Raw genomic sequence first — 8397 nt, 5'->3', positions numbered from 1 at the left:
TAAGAAAAAAGTATTTATTTATTTTAATTGGAGGCTGATTACAATATTGTGCTGGTTTTTGCCATACATCGACATGAATCAGCCATGGGCGTACATGTTTCCTCCCCGCTCCTGAACCCCTCTCCCACCTCCCTCCCCATCCCATCCTTTTGGGTTGTCCCAGTGCACCGGCTTTGAGTGCCCTATTTCATGCATCAGACTTGGACTGGTCATCTATTTCACATATGGTAATATATATGTTTGGAGAAGGAAATGGCAACGCACTCCAGTATTCTCGCCTGGAGAATCCTATGGACAGAGGAGCCTACACTCCATGGGGTCGCAACTTAGCGACTTCGCAACTAACCACCGATATACATGTTTCAATGCTATTCTCTCAAATCATGCCACCCTCAAGGAAAACTGAAGCCCAGAGCAGAGGCGACTGCCTCAGGGGCAGACAGCAAGGTGGTGGCCGAGGGGGAAGGATTGCAAACAGGTGACTGGGGTGATGCAGAAAGCCCCAGTACAATCAAAGGGAGCAGGGGGCATCCTCAGGTTTTCATTCTACAGACTAACTCAGAGTTGTACCAAGTTTCTCCCCTAGAACAGGTTGGGGGCACAGGCGGAAGCAGCTCCCCACCCCGCCCCGCCCTTGAGCATGTCTTGGAAGTCTTCAAGTTCATTCAGACACAACATCCGACTCAAATACACTCCAGTTTGTTTCCACATAAATACAATAGTGAGATTTATCTAGTGAGACGCCACTTTCCACTTCCCAGGGAGGCTGAGGTCAAAGTTTGTGTTTCTGGGGAGCGGACTTAGGTGGTGGTTGTTTTTTTCGTTTGTTTTTTGGCCTCAACCCACGACTGGAGGGATTTTACTTTCCAGACTAGGGATCGAACCGTTACCCGTGACAGTGAAAGCACGAAGTCCTAGCCACTGGACAGGAAATCCCCTGTGTGCTCCTGTATGCCCCTTATACCTCTTTGAGTTTTTTGCATCTTGCAAATATTCACAAGTCAGAAATTAATAAGATTTACACTTTAAAACGTGGGTGCATTGGGGTATGAGGAAACAGGCTCTCTTGTTCTGATGGGAAGGAATGCAAACAGAAACATCTGTGTGTTGCTCAGTTGTGATATTTATCCAAAAGCTAAATATGCACACTTTTTACCCAACAATGTCTGGTCTGGGGATCTAGCCCACACCTGAGGGGAATGATCCTCAAGTGTATCCACAGCTACATTATTTGTGCTGACCGTAAGAACCTGCCCTGAGCTTCGGACCATCTTTGAAGAACTTTTCAGCTCTAAACAAATCCCAAGAGCTAGATTTCTGCTCATGATCTTCTGGCACCACCTCGGGATATAATTAGTAAAATAATAACAACAGCTGATGCCTATGAGGGCTTGATTTGCGCCTGGCTTGGCATAGTCTCAACTCCTTCAGTTCTCACAACCACCTCAAGAACTAGCTGCTGGTCTCATCAGCCACCTGTGAGGAATGAGGACGGCAGGGCAGGTAAGTGCCAACCTTGCCCAAACCCAGCACATGGCAGAGAGAGGACTCGAACCAGGGCCCAGGCACTGAACCTCTGCCCTCGACTGCCTGTCTGTATGAGGCAGTCATAAGTGCTTAGCTTCTAAGTGCTAAGCCACCGGGCTAGCCACTTCACAGTGTTTTTACGAGGTCATCTCCATAGTCCTGTGTTGAGGGCAGGAGATAGAGGCTGGGGCGGGGGTCAGGCGGAGCGTCACTGAGGGAACTGAAGGTAAAAACAGAAGACACTGCCCCTGCCCTTAAGAAGCTGACAGTATGTGTGAGAAGATGACAACAGTCCTTATGATGTGTTTGTGCAACACATCAGCTTTCGAAGCCCTTTCATTATCTCATTTAATCTTCTTGTCAATCTTGCCAAATAATTTCTATGATCTCTGCCCCAGGATGAGGAAACCAAAGCTCTGCAAGTCACATGGGCTGCCCCCAAGATCAGCCAGCCAGCCAGGGGAGGGGCTGGAACCTGACCTCAGGTCTCATGACTCCCACTCTGTTAAAGGGGAAATGACATGCGGTCTTGACAGCCCAGCTCAGGGGTTTCCAACTTGCTCCAACATGAGGACTCCTTTTTCCCATCAGAAATTATTGTGATCCTGCACATGAAGGGAGTTGTTATTTTGGGCTTTAGTCAATTGGGGGAAACTCATAGAAGGAAAACGACCAAAGCTTCACTACAAACTTGAAAAGGAGCAGCACATTTATATCCCAGACATTGCTTATACAGTCAGCAGAGAATATTTGGAGCACAAATAGGGACTTCCAGCAATAATCCTGCAGCTCATAGGCAGGTAATAACTTGCTGAGACCATACTGCCACAGCAGGTCAGAGGAGGACACATGTCCGTAGTCCATCTTCTCTACCAGGGTATGGGAGAAAAAAGCCCCCAAATTCTATGGGGTTGGCAGAGAGTAGAGTGGAGGAGTCATTGGGAACAAAGGAATTTGGTTGCAGGAGGCAAGCCTGTGGGAAGCCCAAAGGGTGTGTGGATGGATATGTATTTCTGTTGGAACCAAGGGTTGGTTCCAGATGCCAAGGACCATTTGAGCAACTGGGATTAAGAAGTAGATCAGAAGTAGAGAGAGTGGTCCAGAGGGAAGCTGATGCCAATCTGAACCCCCTATCTGGTGTTTTTGGGGTCAGATGTGCTTTGTAATTCAGGGCTTTTGGTTTCAATTTTAGAAAAGCAACATGGTTGTCTGTAGTATATGCTTTGCAATGCCTCTAGTAGGATGTGGGCTGCATTCTCTATTCAAATACATTGATGTTTCTGTAATAAAGTATATGGATAATGGATCATTATACTAGGTGCAATTGCACTTCCCTTTCTGCAAATGCAAATGATACTAGGTGCAACTAAAGAAAGAGTTAACTTTGCCCTGGTTCAGGACAGGTTTTGTTGCCGCATGTTTCCTTTTCAGAGCTTTTTAAGGTTTTGGATCTGTAGATAAGGGATTGGGACTTAGATTCCATTTTTGGCCAGCTTGCTACATGCTAGGCAGTAGTTCTAAACTGATCTACATGCATTATCTCATTTAATCTTATGTCAGCACTGAGGTTTTATCATCAATTAACAGTCAAGAATAGTGAGGTTCCGAGATGTTGAGTGACTTACTCAAAGTCACTCAGCCAGTCAGCTGCAGGGCTGGGACCGGATCCCAAGTCCCTGTGACTCCAAAGCCAGGGGTACCCCCGATCCAGTCCTGAGGAGGAAAAGCCCATTCTGCCAACCTCACAATTCTGTTTAGGTTGCCACTCTTTAGCACTGCAATTAACCACCAGGAAACAAAGGGAACAGCCAAAGTCCAAGACTGTGGCAGTGAGTTCTCACCCGTCGCCGAGTGGCCATCCCTGCACTACACCATTCTCCGATGCACCTATGTCCCACCTGAGCAGAACAGCAGAAGAGGCATGAGCCACTCCGTGTCCTGTCCTGTGTAGAAGGCCACCATGCTTAGTGATCACTTACTCCCCTTTCCAGAATTCATTCAGGGCAGTATGGCACAACAGTTACACTCACGGTTAGAGCAGAGAGCCCTAGGTGCACAGATGGGCCCTGCAGCTCACCAGCGTGCAAACTTCTAAGACATTAAACCTCTCTAGGCTTTAGTTTCCTCACCTGCAAAATGGGGGTAATAATAGCACTTGCTTTGGATTGTAAGGATTAAGTGAATGAGCAGAGGTCAAGTACTGTACTGAAGACAGGGCTGTCCTAGAGAGAGCACTTGGTATTATTCCTATGGAAAAGCTCTTTCTGTCCTCAACCAGTCACTCTCTTCTCTACCTTGCACACTTGCCTATCTGAACTCTTCTATCACTTTTTTTCCTGTTTATTTGCCAATATATCTGTTTCTTACTATTACATTGTGAACACCTTAAGAAAAGGATTTATGCCTTATTAAATTTCCAGCACACAGCACAGTGCTTGGCACATCATAGTTACTCACTGTGTGCTGAATGAATGAACAAATGAAGGAAGGAAGGGAGGAAGGAAAAGGCCTCTGTCTGCAAAAGCTTATAATTTTGCTATGGTGAAGTCATCAAAGTGAAAAGAAACCATATGATTCTCACCTTCTATAGACATATCATAAAATCCTTCATCCTGCATACCTGTGCAAAAATCACATTAATTGCAGTCTCAGCCTCCATGGAGCTGAGTCTGTGCTGGGCAATGGGATGTGCCCATGTGAAAAAGAGCTGCAAAGCAAGGTTGTGGTATTGCCAGCCAAGGGACAGACAGGCAGTGCCGCCGGGAGTCCAGAGCAGGGAGAGGGCAGAACAATATGGGATGAGTCACAAATGTGCTTGTCATCGTTGCTCATGGTAAAATGAGATCGTTGGGTAACAACAGCAACAATGTCACAAGGCAGGATGAGCCAAGCGCATGCCTCTGAGTGGTGGGCACAGCCTTTGGTGTGGGGTTCAGAGGGGAGAAGAAAGAAAGCAGGCTTTTTGCTGGTAGTAGGGCAGGCTGGCTGAGACAGCAGGATCTGAGTCCAAAGTCATGGCATCTCCAGAGTTCATCCTGTCTTGGAACACCCAGTGTTCAGACCTGGCTTCCATGTTCACTGTGCTGATCTGCGCTGCACTGGACTTTGAGCTCTCCTAGGTCTGGGCTTCTGATAGCTTTTTATTATTGTACTAGTAACATCATTCCATTGTTTAAAAAAAGAAGAAGAGGAAGAAACTAAGAAGAGAACCAGAGAGAAAAAATAGCCTATAATCTCTTCTCCCCCAGAAAAATCACTCAATATTTTGGTGCCCACCCACCCTTAACCCACACTTCCATGCACCTACTCATCCATCAGTCCAACCATCGGTATCAGAGATCTTAGTTGCAAACCACGGAATCCACTTTAACAGAAAAGGAACTTACTTAAAAAGATTAAGAGGCTTACAGAATCCAGAAGGGATGATTGGTACAAAGGTCCAGTATTCAGAGATGACAGCCAGACCACCCAGAGGTACTCTTCCAGCAAAGCTACCGTAGCAGCTGTCAATCAGCATGAATTCTATAACTTGCCTCACCTCACTCCCACCAGCTGGGTGGACCCCCAAGCATCTCCTCTGTTACTCTAAAGGTGAGGTGCCTCCCCCACCCCCTTTTCTGGGTCCCTGCTTCCTCAGTTGCTCTCTTCCAAATCAGTCTCATATTGTTGCATCTGATTGGTGGAATGTAGGTCACACACCTATATCTTAGCTGCAAGGGAGTCTAAGAAAGCACATTTCTGGCCTTTACTTTGAGAAGTGGGACTTATGATCTGGGGAAAACCAACAAACATAGGGAAAATGGGCTTCCCTGGTGGCTCAGCAGTAAAAAATCTGCCTGCAATGTAGGAGACTTGCAGGAGACATGGGTTCAATCCCTGAGTCAGGAAGATCCCCTGGAGAAGGAAATGGCAATCCACTCCAGTATTCCTGACTAGGAAATCCCATGGACAGAGGAGCCTGGTGGGCTACAATTCATGGGGTTGCAAAGAGTCAGACAGAACTGAGTGATTAATCAACAATCTCAAGTATTCTCTGAAAGCAATCTAAAACAGTTACTGCAAAGGTAACCTAAGAGGCCTCTCAGGATGATAAAGATCACTTGTACTTAAATTTAAAGGGATTTGTTAAAATCTATCTTTCAGAATTACATGGATTCTGCCTTTTAGACGCTTATGTGCAGGACGACTGCTCAGTCCTGTCCAACTCTTTGTGACTCCATGGACTGGACTGTAACCCGCCAGACTCCTCTGTCCATGGGATTCTCCAGGCAAGGATACTGGAGTGGGTTGTGTTGCCATGCCCTCCTCCAGGGGATCTTCCCAACCCAGGGATTGATCCCAGGTCTCCCACACTGCACGTGAATTCTTTCCTATCTGAGCCACCAGGGAAGCCCCCTTAGAAATTTATACCATAGTTTAATTGATAAGAGGCAAGAAGCACACTTCAGTGACAAGAAGGTCTCTTAGTGACAAGTGAGATAGGAAAGTCACTGCTCCCAGGTTCAGAATGGCATATCAGCAGAGGACGGGTCAGATGAGGGAAGCCTGCTGAGAATGGGTGTGTGGAAGGACCAAGTAGCTAAGGTACAGGCCTTGGCAGCAGCAGCGAACCTGCATCCTCAGTGACTGCTTCACAGCAGGTCGGATCACCATCCTGAATTCCGAGAGCATCAGGCACCCCTCTTTATCATGGCTGGATCACACTTTGGCGATTCTCTGATCCACGCCTACATCCTCCACTCCACGGAGAGCCTGCCATTGTGCCCCAGAAAGGCTCTGGGTGGGCAGGGGCTGGTGAGGACCAGGTCAGGGCGTGGCAGCTGGGAGGGTGAGGCTGAGACCTGTCATCACAAAGACAGTCTGCAGCCTCCCCCCGCCCCCCACCCTCAACCCCCACCCGATTCCCCCAGGGAGGAGCAGCTGATGTGTTTCTGGAGTGTTCCAATCCAATTAGCGCCCTCCCCTAGCTCCAAGGAGAGGCCCAAGCCACCACTCCCTTCCCTGAGGTAGAGCCTCAGTGGGGAGGGGGTGCCGCGGAGGTCTGAACACCCAGACCCAGCTCCTCCCGGCAGCGCGGCTGGCTGGCCTCTAGACAGGCTGCTATGACAGCGCCCGTTTCTAGGCGACTGTTCTGGGGAATGGTCTGTTTTGGCAACCGGAGGGCCCCTGGGTAAGGGGAGCTTCCCACCCCGCCTCCCCACACCCCCCCCCCACCACGGCGCCGCCTTATTTGCATGGCAACCACCTCCCCGGCCCGAGCTGCGCTGCTCTGCGGCTGTCCGGCGACCTGGCGGCTCCAGCCCCTGCCCTGCACCCAGCCAGCCCCGGGCCCCAGGCCCGCCAGCCACCGCCTTATTGTCCCAGTCCTACCTCCCCGCGATGTGGAGGCTGCCCGCTGGGCAAGGGCATTTCCGGAAAGGCGAGTGCCCTAGGGAAGTGGGGAAAGGATGCTTAGGGACAAAACACGGGAATGGGGGAGGGGGAATGAAATATAATCTTTTTCAAACGAGTCCAAGTCACATGGCTTGGAAGCATCAAAACGCATACTGGATAACAAGGTTGGCTCACACGATGTTTGTTTAGATGACCTCTCAGCTCGGCCCTAGGAGGTACTCAGAATATGTCTTTTGGATCATTAAATTCCAAGTGTATGTGTGAATTTGGAAGTGGGTAGGTCTGAAAAAAAATATTTCTTACCTAAAACAATCAGGCAGTGATATTCTTATAAAATATTTTCAAATAGTTGCAAGAGGGACTTGGTGACATAGGATTATCAGATGATGAATTTCTTGGAAGAAACAGAAAGAGGAAATAAATAGATAGGCTGATAACTCGTGGAGGCTCCCTCTGTCCTTGTAGGCCCACCCCACCCCACCACACCCACCAGCTTGAGTCCATGATGCCAACTGAGATGCCAGGCTCTGAACACGCAGACTGACATTAACTGCCCAAGGACACATGCCCTGGACTGGAACCTGAGAAGGGGGTTGGGCAGGGGCAGGTCACCCCAGCTGAGCGATCACATTCCCTGGCAGCTGTCCAAGGGGCAGCTTCAGCTGCACCTGTTTGTGGGGTGATTTGCTTTTATCAGTATTGACACAGCAGCGGGGCCAGGGAATAGCATAGTAATAAATAAATGAGAGCAAGAGGAGAAAAAAAAAAAAAAAAAAAAAAGGCTGGAGCCACCCAGGCGAGGCAAAAATGCTGAGGTCTTTTTTTGCTTGTTGTATGTCAGCATGTTCAATCCAGTTTCCCCACCCCTGAAATCTCTGAGGATCATGATGTAGGCTTGGCATGGGAGCTCTGGGTCTTAAAGAGATAGAATTGCAGAGTCGGAAGCACTTTAAGATCCTTTTGTGCCAGGCATCCCTGCCCAATGGGTCTCAAGGTTACTCTGTATCCTCACCTGCCTCTTACGGTTTGTCACGGACCTCAGCAGGGAGTTCCTTCCTGCCTCTGCCAAGTTTCGGCATCAGGGACACAATGATTAAAGCATAGGTTTTGGAGTTGGTCAAACCTAGGATCAAATCCTGGCTCTGCCTAGCTGTGTGATTTTGGATGTGTTAACTAATCACTCTGGGCCTCTGATCCGCCCCAGAAATAGAAAATGGTAATAAATAAGTAAAATAGTACTATCTATCATTGCAAGGATGCAAAAGACCTAGAATAATTGCTCTGTATATGTTCACTTGGTCACTATTATTACTCACATCACCTCGAGTTTCTTGCAAGGCTTTGGAGAAAATACATCACCATCACCACCCCCCATGCCAAACAAACAAACAAACCCTAAGGGAATTGATCTGTTCCAGAAACTGGAGAAGGGGAGCAAGCAAGAGACTGACATGCTCTTTGCCCCCCAAACAGGGT

At 48.3% G+C, this 8397-nt stretch overlaps 1 long non-coding RNA gene across 1 annotated transcript in view; it reads left to right on the top strand.

Annotated features, from left to right (window-relative positions):
- LOC102182550 overlaps positions 1424-8397 on the top strand; it is a 29173-nt gene continuing 22199 nt past the window's right edge. The window contains exon 1 of the long non-coding RNA XR_310987.3: positions 1424-1503. This is a non-coding gene — a long non-coding RNA (uncharacterized LOC102182550). The remainder of the gene's footprint in view (positions 1504-8397) is intronic.

This window comes from Capra hircus, chromosome 23 (assembly GCF_001704415.2).
Source record: "Capra hircus breed San Clemente chromosome 23, ASM170441v1, whole genome shotgun sequence".
Taxonomy (NCBI): domain Eukaryota; kingdom Metazoa; phylum Chordata; class Mammalia; order Artiodactyla; family Bovidae; genus Capra; species Capra hircus.
This window is presented reverse-complemented; position numbering and strand designations above follow the sequence as displayed.